The following is a 16,248-nucleotide window of genomic DNA, read 5'->3' as shown; positions in this document are numbered from 1 at the left end:
GAAAATTATAGGGATGTTTTGTGAATTTTTATAGATCTAACACAATTGTCAAATATCAGCTTTGAACCATGAAAACATTTCTAAGATATTATGCAAACTAAACTCTAAATTGAGTTCTCTATTTCTATTTGAATTTCACATACCTAAATTCCCTATGTTGTTTCTGAGAGAGCTCCATATCTGTGCTGGAGTTGGTTCACTGCACAACATTTCTTACAGGTTTAGATAGCACACCTTGTTTTGTGCTACATTCGCTCTTGGGAGACCTCAGTTGTATTACAATCATAGATGGTTGCTTACTAATATAGAAAGTAGAAAAAAAGGCTGCCCCTTTGAAAACTATTTAATAACTTTAATAAGCTGCTTTGTAAGTAAGTAAATAAAAAGATACACTTCCTTTTATCAAAGCAAACTCTTTGATATGGTCTAGTTCTGTGTCCTCAACCAAATCTCAACTTGAATTGTAATGCATTGTAATCCCCACGTTTTGGGGGAAAGTCCTCATGGGAGGTGATTAGATCATGGAAGAGATTCCCCCATGCTGTTCTAATAATAGTGAGTGACTTCTCTGGAGCTCTGATGGTTTTATAAGGGGCTTTTTCCCCTCCACTCTGCACTTCTCTCTCCTGCTGCCATGTGAAGAAGAACATGTTTGCTTCCCCTTCCACCATGTTTGTAAGTTCCCTGAAGCCTCCCCAGTCATGTGGAACTGTAAGTCAATTAAACCTGTTTCCTTTACAAATTACCCAGTCTCAGGCAGTTCTTTATAGCAGTGTGAGAACAGATTAGTACAGTCAGTTGGTACTGAGAGTAGTGTGGCACTACTGCAGATACCTGAAAATGTGGAAGCGACTTTGGAACTGGGTAACAGGCAGAGGTTGGAACAGTTTGGAGGGCTCAGAAGAAGACAGGAAAATGTGGGAAAATGTGCAACTTCCTAGAGACTTGGAGGGCTCAGAAGACAGAAAGATGTGGGAAAGTTTGGAACGTCCGAGAAACTTGTTGAATGGCTTTGACCAAAATGCTTATAGTGATATGAACAATGAAGTCCAGGCTGAGTTGGTCTGAGATGGAGATGAGGAACTTGTTAGAAACTGGAGTAAAGGTCACTCTTGCTATGCTTTAGCAAAGAGGCTGGTGGCATTTTGTCCCTGCCATAGAGATCTGTGGAACTGTGAATTAGAGAGATGATTTAGAGTATCTAGTGGAAGAAAATTCAAAAGGAAGCACACCATAAAAGTTTGAGAAATTTGCAGCCTGATGATGTAATAGCAAAGAAAAACCCATTTTCTGGGGGAAAATTCCAGCCAGCTGCAGAAATTTGCATAAGTAATTAGATGCCAAATGTTAATCACCAAGACAATGAGGAAAATGTCTCTAGAGCCTGTTAGAGGACTTCACAGCAGCCCCTCCTATTACAGGCCTGGAGGCCTAGGAGGAAAGACTTTATTTTGTGGAGTGGGCCTAGGGTCCCCCTGCTCTGTGCAACCCTGCATCCCAGCTGCTTCAGTCCCAACCATGGCTAAAAGGGGCCAACATACAGCTCAGGCCATTGCTTCAGAAGGTCCAAGCCTCAAGGCTTAGCAGCTTACACGTGGTGTTGGGCCTGCAGGTGCACAGAAGTCAAGAACTGAGGTTTGGGAACCTCCACCTAGATTTCAGAGGATGTATGGAAATGCCTGGATGTCCAGGCAAGAGCCTGCTGCAGGGACGGGGCCCTCGTGGAGAACCTCTGCTGGGGCAGTGCAGTAGGAAAATGTGGGGTGCAAGCTCCCACACAGAATTCCCACTGGGGCACTGCATAGTGGAGCTGTGAGAAGAGGGCAACCATCCTCCAGACCCCAGAATGGTAGCTCCACCAACAGCTTGCACTGCACACCTGGAAAAGCTGCAGACACTCAATGCCAGCCCATGAAAGCAGCCAGGAGGGGACTGTAACCTGAAAAACCACAGAGGTGGAGCTGCCAAAGTGGTGGGGACCCACCTCTTGCAACATCATGACCTGGATGTAAGACATGGAGTCAAAGGAGATCATTTTGGAACTTTAATGTTTAATGACTGCCCTATTGGATTTTGGACTTGCATGGGGCCTGTAGCCCCTTTGTTCTGGACAATTTCACCCACTTGGAATGAGTGTATTTACCCAATGCCTGTGCCTCCACTGTATCTAGGAAGTAATTAACTTGCTTTTGCTTTTACAGGCTCATAGACAGAAGGGACTTGCCTTGTCTCAGTCGAGACTTTGGACTTGGACTATTGAGTTAATGCTGAAATGAGTCAAGACTTTGGGAGACTCTTGGGAAGGCATAATTGTGTTTTGAAATGTGAGAAAGATGAGATTTGGGAGGGGCAAAAGGTGGAATGATATGGTCTGGCTCTGTGTCCTCACCCAAATCTCGAATTGTAATCCAAATTGTAATCCCCATGTTTTGGGGGAGGGAACCTCATAGGAGGTGATTAGATCATGGGAACAGATCCCCCTGCTGTTCTCATGATAGTGACGTCTCAGATCTGATAGTTCTATAAGGGGCTTTTTCCCCCTTTCCTCTGCACTTCCCTCTCCTGCCGCCATGTGAATAAGAACGTGTTTGTTTCCCCTTCCACCATGATTTTAAGTTTCCTGAAGCCCTTCCAGTCATGCAGAACTGTGAGTCAATGAAACCTGTTTCCTTTATAAATTACCATATCTCAAGTAGTTCTTTATAGCAGCATGAAAATGGACTAATACACCCCTGCAGTGATAAACATTTTCATCTTTTAAGAATAATCAAAAATAGATGTGCAGCAAAAATGTCATACCATTGCTTCCTGTGCCCTGTGATGCACAATGGAGCAATGCAGCACTCCTCACTAGATAAACATTCTGAAATAACAGTTCAGGGCAAGCAGTCCTAGGAAGGCAGACCACAGAGCTTAGAAAAAGTACACGCTGCAGTTTGAAGTGCAAACCACAATGAGGCAATGAGGAGCTTATGTCCACTCTCAATATAAAACATATCTCTATTAAGTCCTCAAATGCCTATGGTTCTCTGCAGTCACCCATTAATGACAACTAAGGGACCATGAAGGGGGAGACATGGACTGGCACTGTCTGCTGCACCATTCCTGGTGGTTTGATTAAAAAACACTGAAACTGGAGAGGATATGTTTAGAAAAATAATTGTATACTTGCTTCAATTCAGCTTTTCTCTCCACTTTTAAAGTCAGGTAAAGCCAAACTCATATATATTCTTATTATCTACAACAATTACTGTTTCAGGAGGTTGACATGTCTTGTTACCTAAAACCACTGAAAATTTGAATGTTGATCAACATTTAAAATAGCAAGAGGAATCTTTTCCCATTGCTTAATTTCATTTTTTTGAGACAGGGTCTTGCTCTATCTCCCTGGCTGGAATGCAGTGGTGTGATCTCGGCTCACGGCAACCTCTGCCTCTCAGGCTCAAGCAATCCTCCCACCTCAGCCACCCTAGTAGCTAGGACTACATGTGCATGCCACCATGCTTGGCTATTTTTTTTGTATTTTTTGTATATATGGGGTTTTGCCATATTGCCCAGGCTGGTCTCAAACTCCTGGGCTCAAGCAATCCACCAGCCTTGGCCTCCCAAAGTGCTGGGATTACAGGCATGAGCCACCATGCCTGGCCAATTTTATTTCTTACTTGACTTTTTTTGTTTGTATAGCCATCCTCCTATTGATAGACACTGTTCATTTTTAATGTTTGACTATTACAAAGAATGTTTTTGGGAAATTTTTAAATTTTTTTCTTCTCATGCCAAAATAAAAGCTTATAACAGAAAATATAGGCAAAACGTGAATATGTAAAAGTTTCTGCAATCCTACTTACCCTGAAATAACCACTGAATGGCATGGTGGTTGCTATGGTGTGTGTGTGCATGCAAGTGTGTTTACAACATTTATCTTTTTCTGAGTATAAGCTTATATGTAAATTTTAAATTTACATATATGAATAAGCAAATGCATAAATTTGTAAAAATTGAATGGTACTAAACATACTTTTTATAAGATCCTTTTTTAACCCTGTAAGGCTATTAAAATATTCAAAACACTATCCCTTTTCTAGTACTATGTTCACAAAGTATTCATTTTAAAATATCACTATAGAAGAGTATATTACAGCAGGCAAAGAAGTTCAGTTGAAAGTTATACTCCTAATATTTGAGAGAGATAAGAATGGATGAAGTTTGATGTACTTAATCATATTGCAATAAAGTGAACTTTCAAATATTTCAAGCCTTCATTGCAAAGTAAAATAAGACCTATTCTTATTTCTTCAAAAATTTTATATATTTAAGCAGGTAAGCTATCTCCAGCTGAAAGAAATAATTTTATGGCCAGCTTTCCAAACCTTCCAAATTGTATATCACTTTCTTCTCTTTTAATTCTGCTGTCTCAGATATTTAATTAATAAGAGCTGCTGTAGCAAGGGGCTTGTCCATAATTTTATTGTCAACATTTCTGAGTCATCTACTTCTGATTTGTTTTAAAATCAAATGCAAGATATTTGGCTAACATACAATCACCATGAGCTAGGAATATAACAAATAAACCAATGACAGCCTTCTCTGATGCACCCTTACTTTCATCTGAACCATTTTGCTAAGAAAAATTAGTTTTTTATTCCTTAAAAGTCTTAAGTATCCTTCTGTTATATCTGAAACCTCAATTCCTCAACTCCTTTTTTGTTAGTTGACCATCAGCCATCAACCACCATCCAGTTAAAGTCAATGATGTGAACTGCACACTTAAAGGTAAGCAAAATTCTTTTAAGTTCTGCTTTGAAAAGAGGGAACAAAACCCTTGGTGACAGGAGTTTGTAATCTAATAGGGGCACTGTGATTAAGTGACATAGTGCATACATGTGTGCCAGGAAACAAATCTATACTGAGTACAATCAGAAACAGAGATCCTATCAGACTTATGATAAAGCTTGCTTAAGGAAGCTTGAGGGAGGAGTGACAATCTTTATTATGGAAAAGGGTGTAGTTTGGGAAAATACTATTACATCAAGCTGGGAAGGACAGCTAAGAGAATGGATGACAGAATCAGGATATAAAAAGAGCATAAGGTCAAAATATAACCAGATGGAGTTAAATAGGGTCACATTTGAAGTCCTGCCCTTTGGTTAAAACAAAAACATCTAACTGAGCAGCTGCCAAGAGAGAAGGAGATGGTGCCTAAGTCAAGCCCTTTTAGTTAAGTGCAGGATGTCACAACGATACGATTGGCAGCCAGTGTCTATCTAATCTAAAGTCACTTTCATTGATAAATGACCCCCAGGATGAGGCAAAGAAAAAAAAAAGTCTCATTGATGCTCTGAGCTAATTGGATTACTTTAGGAATTTCTGGAATTTGCTCATCTTTGGGCCATTAAATTACAAAAGAAGGTTATGAGATAGCAGCTAGTCTAATGGGGAGTCACTAGAAAAGGAAAGAGATGTGATGGTATAATGGTAGCCAACTTAAGGAATAGAAAACATAGGGAACAGACCTGATGGTTACAGATACAAAAGTGTCACATGAAAATGGAATTTCAGGCAGTCGTGCGCTGGGTCACCAAAATGTCATTCCCAAAGTTTACTCCATCGCACCTGGCCACTCTGCCCTTGACCCTCGACTCAGCCAAATATGACATATCTCTGGAAGGCTGGCAGATGCAAGCTGAACGGTTGGCCATAAGAGCCCAGCTGAAACAAGAGTACCTGCTTCAGTACAACAACCAACTCTAACCACCAAGGGCTCATGGAAGATCTTGCCTTAATTCGCTGGACCTATGCAAGATCAGCAAATGTCTATTCTAATTTCAGACTCACTCCTAAAACTCACTCTTGGGAGCTCTGTGTGGAATTGGGCCCCTCTTCTTCTGGTATTATGTTTTCAAAACTGACAGGGATAGGAAAGAAAAACTTATCCAGGAAGGAAAATTGGATGGAACATTTAACATCTCATATTAAGTCTGGCAATGATGACTATAAGGATCTTGCTTAAATAAATTGTCTATTAATCATTAAAAAAAGAAAGGAAGAAAATGGAATTTCACTTGCCCTGTGTGTTTCCAAGATTCACAGGTAGGAGCAATGCTACTTAGAAGTTTCACAGAGGCCAAAGTTCAGTGAAAGCAAGACCAAGCCAATGACACAGAGCCAGCCAATGATACATCAACACTGACAAGGAGAAGGATGTGCAGCAATGGGGGCACAGGCATTGACCTTTGAAGTCACATCATAGCTGTGTTAGCACTGAACCACAGGGCACTGGTGTCTTTTTTCATCCTGAAAATTCTGATTCAACAAAAAAGTTTCTTTCCTTCCCAATTTACCTTCCTTTGAACTAATTAAACTTCTATCCTCTTCATCCCTCAACTATTAAATATTTAAAAATATGTTGACCAATTTAAGGTTTTGAAATAAAAACATTATATGACCAAAAGGTTTGATAAATTCTCAAAAGTATAACACTGTCTACTTCGCTGTAGGTATCTCCTGAGCACCAGATACTAAGCTCCCTTGATGAAAATAGCTTTTCAAAATATGATAGATATGCTAGTGCACTGTATTCGGAAAAATGTGAGTTCATATGGACCTGTCAGGATGTAAAAAACATGCAATATTTGGTGTGTTTCCTAAGGAGGGCCCCAGGTAGGGCCCCAGTGCTGTGCTTCTCACACTGAAAACACATATGAATCACCTGGGATCTTACTGCAATGTAGATGGTTACCCACTAGGTCAGGGTGGGGTCCAAGAATTTCTACCAAGTCCAGGTGATATTCATACTGCTGGTTCATGGATCACATTTTGAGTAGCAAGGTAAGGCGTATTTCCCATGAAGCACCATTGCAGAATGTTTATTACTAGGCCAATATTTACCTAGGCATTTCTTTGCTTAATATATTAACACTTCTGTTGACACAGATCATAAAATTTCTGTTTTCCTTTCTTTGAAAATTAAAATATATGGTATACTAAAACTTAAAAAAAAATCAGACAGTTTTTTCCCCCAGGTACTTAAGAGGATACAAACCCATGAAACTTGGCCTCAATTAGATTACAGTGGTCCCTCAGGATCTTTGGGGATTGGTCCCAGGTCTCCAGGCAGATACCAAAATCCATGGATGCTCAAGTTCCTTATATAAAATGACATAGTATTTGTATATAACCTACACACATCAATATACTTTAAAGCATCTCCAGATTACTTATACCTAATACAATGTAAATGTTATGTCAATAGTTATTATGCTGTACTGTTTAGGGAATGACAAGAAAAGTCTGTACATGTTCAGTATATACACAACCATATTATTAAAAAAAAAATTGGATTGAATACACAGATGTGGAACCCATGGATACGAAAGGCCTACTGTACTTGGAAGTATCAATAGGAAATGTCATCAAAATTGATGGTGAATTTCACACAGAATTAACTCTCATTTTGTTTTTATTTATTTAGCATATGTAAGTCGGTCTCTAATAAAATAAGTACAATGACTATTTTTCTCCAGCTCTAAATTTATTATAGCAAATATAATTTGAGATCCCTTTGAAGGGGTATAAGCTGTTGGTTGATAATGATGTTGAGTAGATGGTCCAAAAAGACTCAGTCTGAACATCCTCAATTGTTTGCCTTAGACCAAATTCTAGGTGATTGTAAGAATTCATCTTCTTCGAATACGGTGTATTGAATTTCTTAATGAACTCTCCAGCAAACATGAAAAAGTAAATGATGTTATTTGGGCAAGACTGTTTGCTTATAGAAAAATAAGAATGTCATCTGTGGAGTTTTGAAACTTTATCCTAAATCATCACACATGGTTCCCAGGGGAAGCTTGTACATATATTCTGAAGTAGAAACTGCTCTTTTAATGGTGATATTCAGAATCTAGTCAGGCTGATCATTGTCCTAGTCTCAGCTTTTAGCCTCCTGTTTCCTTCATCTGAAATGTTCTTGCCCTTCATCTCCTTTGAGTCTATGCAAATGTTAACCTGGAGGGCTACCCTATTCAAAATTGCATCCCTACTGATACTTCCTGTGTCATTCCCTGACTTTTTTCCTTAGCACTTATCACTATCCAACATATATTTTTTACTTATTTTTCTTGAATATTGTCTATCTTTTCTGTAGTTTTCTACTGCTGGTGTAACAAATTATCAGAAACTTAGTGATTTAACAATTAAAATGTATCATTTTATAGTTCTGTAGGTCAGAAGTCCAACACAGGCCTCAATGGGCTAAAATCAAGGTGTCTTCAGGGTTGCATTCCTTTCTGAATGGGCTAAGGGAGAATCTGCTTCCTTGCCCTTTCTAGCTGTCCACATTCCTTGGCTCCTGGCCCCCTTCCTTCATTTCCAAAGCCAACAAAGTTGCATCTGTCTGACCCTTTTTCTGTTATCACATCTCTCTCTAACCTAACCAGGGAAAAGTCTTTGCTTAGAAGGACTTGTGTGATTAGATTGGGCCCACTGGGCTAATACGGACACTACATCTCAAGGTCTGTGCCCCTAATCAAATCTGCAAAATCTTTTTTTGCATGTGAGGTAATGTTCATATAGTCCAGGGATTAGGCAGTGGAGCTCTTTGCAGGGGCCATTATTTTGCCTATATTCATTGGAATGTAAGCTCCAAAAGGTCACGGATTTTTATTTGTTTCATTCACTGTTATATTCCTAGCACTTACAGCAGCACCTGGTATATAGTATAAACTCAAAAAATATTTATTTCAGCAAATTAATGAAAGAAAATTGGATTGGGCTAATGATGTCATGACAAACACATATTTGAAGTGCAGGCGCTAGACATAGACCCTTACTAGATTTTTTTGTTTTGATTTTTCAGATGGAATATCACTCTCACCCAGGCTAGAGTGCCGTGGCGCTATCTCAGCACACTGTAACCTCTGCCTCCTGGGTTCAAGCCATTCTCCTGCCTCAGCCTCCTGAGCAGCTGGGATTACAGGCACCTGCCACCACCATGCCCAGCTAATTTCTGTGTTTTTAGTAGAGATGGGTTTTCACCATGTTGGCCAGGCTGGTCTTGAACTCCTGACCTCAGGGGATCTGCCTGCCTCAGCCTCCCAAAGTGTTGAGATTACAGATGTGAGCCAATGCATCTGGCTAGCCTCTACTAGATGTTTGAAGAGTTAATCACTTGAATTAAATAAACCTTAGTCCTCATTTGAAAAATGAGACCATCACTTTGCCCACTTCATAGAGTGGTTTAGAGAATCAGTCAATGTGATCTGCATTGAAGTGGTCTGAATATTCTTAGCTAAAGAAATGTAAATTATTGATACTATAGTTTTTAAGTTGGTCTAGGTATCCTTACCTAAAAATTTAAGTTTCTTTAAGCTCAAAATATCAGCAATTTTGGTCACAGTTCACTCCTCAGACTTTCAGAAACCCCGTTCAAGATGCTGAAAAAGATATGTGGGAAAATCTTAAAGCATGGCAGTAGCCTTCTTTGGTTTCTTTTTTGCCAAACATACCATTCCTCAGGGTCATTGCCCTAGACTGAGTGTAGCATGATTGGACCATCTAAGAAGATGGTGGGATAACAGAAAATTATTTGGAGTCTTCAGACCTCAGTCTAGTCCAGGCTCTTTTTGACTGGGCATTTCCATTAGTATCTCCAAGCCACCCTGCTGCCTAGAGTTTATCATTCTCAGCTACATGTTATTAAAACATGTTAGCAAGTACTGCAGTGGTGCAGAAGAAAGGCCCTAACAGCCTTATTGTTTTTATTTCCTTAAGGTAGGACTAGAACATAATTTAACTAACACACTGTCTTCATATAACTTAAGTTTATAACCAGTATCATAGAAAAGATAACATGCTCACAAATACTTGTAGAATTATTTTGCTGATCTTTCAAAAAATGGCACTTAGAACTTTTATCACGTATTTTTAGAATATTTGTACAAGGAAATGAGCTTCTCCAATTTTATTGAAAACATTTGTCAATTTTATTAAATTTTTTAAAACTCAGAATTTGCTTGGAACTCATATGCTTATATTTACTAGAAGACTAAAAATCTAAAGGTTTAAGATAGAATTTTCTATTGCCTTAGCAAATCTGTAATGCCCAAATTAGAAAAGTTATTTTTCTCCAGGATTGATGTAATTAAAAACACTAAAGGGTGGGGGGGGGGTGTCAAACAACAACAAAACAGTCTTAATATAGATGTGGTTTGTTTCTCTGGGCCTGTGACTACATATGTATATTTGGAAACATTACAGTGTTTGGCGACAACAAAGCTATTCATTGTTAGTCAACAGATATGCACACTGTGGTGAAAACTCAACCAATAAAATTGTTAATTTAATGCAGTGATTCTCAAAGTGTGGTCTCCAGACTAGCAGCATTAGTGTCACTTGGGGTCTTATTAGAAGCACAAAATTGGAGGCTGTACCACAGATCTACAGAATTAGAAATTTTGGGGAAGGGGCCTGGTAATGTGTGGCTTATTGGCCCTTCCAGGTGATTCTGATGATCATTACTGGATGCCCTTTTACTTTCTTACCTTAAAATGTCTTATAATCTTGTTTGATAATGTATATGAAAAAGCACAATTGCTTTTTAAAAGGTGAAAATCTGAGTCAGCAGTTAAGGCTAAGTCATATCTAAAAATCATGTGGGCAGAGTATTTTGAAAACTAGATATTTGAATCAGCTGAAAAAGCCTCTGCTGCAACCCAAACCTAAAACCTCCCCTAAAACCCAAACCTAAAAGTATCATTTATTCAATAACTTACATAAATTATCCATGTAAAATAAACATTGTATATATTAAGAAATGCTTTTCACATATTAATTGAAATCTAGCTTATTTTGTTGGAATTTTCTCTTGCATTTTAGACATATTTTCCAGAGATTGATTTTCTTGCTCTAAAATTTTATTGGAAACCCAAAAAAAGCAAAACCAAACAGACAAGCCAACAATATTCTCATATAATCAACCAGATTTTTAAAATCCAGAGTCTTAAAAATATGGGTATTTTCCCCTGTGAGTTAAATAAGCACAAAACAAACATATTATATGGTCTATAGTTTTATTTTAGTAACTGGAAACACTATTTTGCCTGCATTCCAATTGTTATAATAAAGGTGAAGCGAAAGTCCTGAGACAGCCTCAAGGATCTGGTGGCTAATTCTTTCAACAGAACCAAGGACAGGGTCCGAGACGACAAGGTCTGTTTCAGCTGGGTCTCAGGTGAGTGTCCAGGGTATACAGAATGGGGTTGAAGACTCTTTCCACAAGAGCAGCAGAATACTATGCACATGAAAGTACCCCATTACCAAGAGGCCTTGTGGGATGAACCTGTGTGCAATGGAGTTACACCATCCAGGACTTCCTGAGTAGAGGATTTTGGGTTATTGGTAGGCAATGGAGAGCCAATGAGATTTCAGGTTGTGGATTTACATATCACAGTCTCTTGTTAGGATGATGAACTCCAGCCAAAGTGTAAGCTCTAAACTGAATCTTACAGAGCCTGTTGTCAGGAAATTCTGGCAATTTCTAGCTTGACAAAAGGCCAGGCCAAAGCAGTAGTGGTGGTGATGGAGGCCAGAATGTGAGAAAACTTTGGGCCAGGTTTGAATGTGATGGCTGAAGGAAAAAATAGGAAACAAGGTAAAATCTTGGGCTTCTTGTTAAGTATTTCTTAATATTGGGTATGATGCTCACTTTGCATTACTTATCCATGCAAACTATTGAGGACAACAAGATAATTTTGTGCTTAGATTGGTGTGTGTGTGTGGGGGGTCCTCTATCATGTATCTAGCTGATTTAAATCATTTTTTTCTAAATGATAGGAACAGGTGAAGTGATATCCCTGGGAGTCCGAGAAAGTATTGATGGATTTCTTAACCAGCAGTTCTTTAAGTGGAAGTCTGTGAACCTCTAAAGCAGCGGAGTCATGAAAGACATTTAGAAAAATACAGTCACCTGGGTCCTGTCCCCAGAAAGTCTGATGTCATTTTTCTGGGTGTCTGGCCCAGGCATCAGATTTTTTAAAGTTCCCCAGGTGATTGAAAGTGGATAAGAACTAATGCTTGAAAATATAAGTGAAGGCTTTTTTCAATTAGATAATATAACTTTAATTTCATTCTGTTGATTTGCCTAATAATCTGTTGTGATGCTAATGAAACCAAAGTGTTACATATTTACCTCCTAGGGATGATGCAAAAACAAAAAGATAATATGTGTTAAAGTACATCAAGCTGATACCTATTTGGGCCCTGTTGTCAACAACAGTGTTTCAACATTTTCCTACAGGGAATAAATACTTACATAAATCACTGGGAAAATACAGCAAAGTAGCATAATTTCTTGGCTTTTACCTTTAACACGTGGGCTATAAAATTGTCTATAAAACACTATCTGCCACAACTTATAATAAATACATCCTTTTTATTGACATAAGATGGGTAAATATAGTTTTTAAAAGGCATCAGAGGAGCTATAAAGGCAAACTGGATGTCAACACCCATTTTGAGGGGGTTAATTTTTCTTCCAGGAAGTTTATAAATGGCAGGTCCTGGAAATCCTAAAATCCCTGGATGGACTTTGCCGTGCACATACTTGACATTCAATAAAAATTCTGGAAATGCCTGAAAAAGATCAGCACATGTGTTGTCTTAATATAGCACAGTAACATTACATTGTTTGGGATGGGTTGTGCTGAAAAAGTTGATCTCCTCCAAGACTTAAAGAATAGTGTCTGAAATTTAGCAACAGGAAATCTGGGCAGATGTGTAATGAAAGTGCTGTGAAATGATTAGAATATCTAAAACAAAGAATAAAAATACCATGGATTTGGTAATATTGGATACACGAAAATGGAATATATCAAATACACATGAAGCTCTATCTGGAAAATTTTAAAAATTAGCTTTTGGGCCAGGCATGGTGGCTCACGCCTGTAATCCCAGCACTTTGGGAGGCCGAGGTGGGTGAATCACGAGGTCAGGAGATCGAGACCATCCTGGCTAACACGATGAAACCCTGTCTCTACTGAAAATACAAAAAATTAGCCAGGCGTGGTGGCGGGCACCTGTAGTCCCAGCTATTCGGGAGGCTGAGGCAAGAGAATGGCGTGAACCCGGGAGGCGGAGCTTGCAGTGAGCCGAGATCGCGCCACTGCACTCCAGCCTGGGCAACAGAGCAAGACTCAGCCTCAAAAAAAAAAAAAAATTACCTTTTGGCTACTTTTAAAGATTTTACACATGAAAGTTGGAACTACCCAACTTTCAATGAAGAAGTCTTAGCTCTATGCATTTGCAATATTTAACTTCTCCCACTTTTTCCAAATCTCTTAGATTTCAGCTGTTATGACACATTTCTAAGACCTTTATTCAGACCCTTACAGGCTTTTGAAAAGACTCTTTTTTCTTTAATATGAGATGTATTGTGTACCTATTACATTGAATGGCACTATAGAAAAATATGGCTAATCTGTATTTCTGTACTCTTTGTGAATGAGCTAAATACAATGTTTACCACCACAAATTTGGTACAACCTACATGAAATAAGACTTCAGTTTTAAATATAATACTGTTCCACATAGTATGACAAATATATACTTGGTATATGAACCATTTGGTATGCTACAATACGACCCACCCCCAATTTAAACAGGCTTATCTGAAGTTTACAGAAGATTTAATATCGTTTACTAGATGATTAAATACATGTATGGGTGTGCGTGTATGTGCATGTACACATATTTTGCTGAGTGGTTAATATAAAAGCTATGATAGAATGTGAGGATAAACACTGTATTAGCTAAGTACTATAGAGTAAAAGAATTCAGAGGACCTGGACTAGGATGAAGAGCACAGGAAAAGAAGATGAGATTTCCATAAAACAAGCTTTGACAGCTTTGACCAACTCTTAACTGTCTGCCTGTAGTCTACATTATGTATGAGCAGAAAGTTTGTATTTCACATAGAAGCTTTCCAGTTATTAATTAGGAAAATGTTTACATATGGTATGTCACATAAGTAGGTTTATCTCCTTAGCAAACCAAAGTAATGCAGATATTAAAAAGAATATGTTGTCAGAAATAAATTATTCATGCTTCCTAACTTTTCTAATTTGGTAATTTGAAAACATTAATAGGATTTGGCCATTCTTAATTGTGTTGATGACTATCCTTGCTCTCTTTATTCTCAAGGCTAGTTGAAATTTATCTCATTTATATTAATTTTTCTGTCTGTGGCTTCTCAAAAGTAAAATAACTTCAGAAGCTTCATAAGTATGGAGAAAATGTTAGGTGAAACTTTGCAGAATCATTTATAATTTATATGAGATTTTTCTTTAGTTTTTGAGAACTATCACTTGAATATGTAATCATCAAACAGGTGGCCTTCCACTTATTTGATATGATAGAAGAAAACTTCTAACATTCCAATTTAAATATTTTATTTGAAAATTCACTGCTATAATAACACTATAAAATTAAGGAGAGCTGTGTTGTAAACATAGTCCTTCTTTTTAAAAATGGGCACTCTTATTTTATCCTGTAGCTGTTATATTCATCTACTCATTTTTAGTGTTGCTTTCACCAAACGATATGTCTACAGTAAATATATTTCCATTTTATGATTACAGGGAAGTGATTCCTAATGAAAATGAGAACAGAGTGCTCAAATTGGGGTTAGACCATCCCTGTTGTGTCACAGTTTCCACTGTTGAAGTAAAATCCCAACTGAAAAATAATAGGTCTTGTTAGTTGGCAGGCAGGTTTCATTGAGTAAACTAAGTTGCTTTCTAGGATTTTGTGCAGAAAAATTCTGCAATGCTAAAATTCTGCAACGCTAAAATTCACATAACACTTAAAACTGACATCAAGAGTAGTGGCCCAATCACTATGGGAGTAATCAACAACTGTAAAAGTTTTTTGGCTTTAGCCTCTGCTGTGAAAAAGCATGAAAAGTATTTATGAGAATAAAGAGGCCTACGGGATTGCATTTTCCACAGTTTATTGGACATCTCTACTTGGACAATCACAGACTTCTCAGACCCTACTAGCCCAAATGGAACACATAATTTCACCCTCAAACTCACTCCTCTTGCTGGACCCCAAACTCAGTGAATGGCCTACTGTTCATCTAGTTGTCCCAAGTGTCTTCCTGTTCCTCGCTGTCACACATATTGAATTGCCAGTTCCCGTTCAATCTATTTCCTAAGTAGCTATTTCCTAAATCTCTTTACTTTTCATTCTCCCCTTGCTGCTGGTCCAAGCCATGAGTACCGGTCTGAATTATTGCAGCAATGTCCCAGCTGGTCTCCTTTCCTTCAGCACTGTCCTTCCCCAGTACACTCTCTACAGCACAGCCAAATACTACAACCTCAAAGACTTTCCCTTTTGTTGGAATGAAGTCCGGAATTCTTAATATGGATAGCAAGGCCTGTTATTTTCTGTTCCCTGTATTATTCTCAGCTTCATCTCCCATCATTCTCCAGAGCATGTGCAACTGTTCTCTCTGCACCCTAAACTCCACCATATGCACGTTCAGTAACGTGGTAATGTCAAGAACTCTCCACTTTCCAACTTTGCATATGCTCTTGTCTCTGCCTGCCCTGTCCATCATCTTGCTAATTTCTATTCACACTGTAGGCTTTAGTGCCTCTTCCATGAACCATTCATGAACTCCACATCACCCAGTCCTAAAATCAAGGATGACTGCTTGCATAGCATCCTATATTCTGCCTCATCCTGAAAGTGATTATACTTCATTATAATTGATGTTTACTCATCTAGCTTTACCACTGGACCTCTGGCTTCAGAAGAATCACATATGTGAGTATCTTGCTCACTGTACAACCTTAGCCCATTATAGTGATAAGTCCATGGTAGGTGCTCCACAAATATTTGTTAAGTGAATTAATCTGAATGCAGTCATGTACAAAGATCACAGAGTTCAGATTTTTGTCTATGCCCTTAGCTATCATGTCAAAGAACTGGAGGGTAGTGCATGATAACTAGCTGTCTTATTACAAAGTACCTCCCTGCAATACAGTTTCACCCACCCTACCCCCGCAAAAATTCTAATCACTAGCCAGATTTAAATCTATTTGACTCTACTTCTTTCAGTGTTGGTAAGAGCTATAGCAGCCATTATTTAAGAAGAGAGTTAAATTACTAGTATCTGTCTACCCATTTCTCTGAGAAAATGAAATTACTTCTCTACAGAATTAAAACACCATTTCTTTGAACTTGATGAAG

General features: G+C 38.4%; 1 protein-coding gene and 1 pseudogene across 5 annotated transcripts in view; one reads left to right on the top strand and one right to left on the bottom strand.

Moving 5' to 3' along the window:
* PDE4D (phosphodiesterase 4D) overlaps nt 1–16,248 on the bottom strand; it is a 1,528,950-nt gene that overhangs the window by 548,394 nt on the left and 964,308 nt on the right. The window lies entirely within an intron of this gene.
* Nucleotides 5,584–6,008, top strand: LOC100972660 (NADH dehydrogenase [ubiquinone] 1 beta subcomplex subunit 4-like; annotated as a pseudogene).

This window comes from Pan paniscus, chromosome 4 (assembly GCF_029289425.2).
Source record: "Pan paniscus chromosome 4, NHGRI_mPanPan1-v2.0_pri, whole genome shotgun sequence".
Lineage (NCBI taxonomy): Eukaryota > Metazoa > Chordata > Mammalia > Primates > Hominidae > Pan > Pan paniscus.
This window is presented reverse-complemented; position numbering and strand designations above follow the sequence as displayed.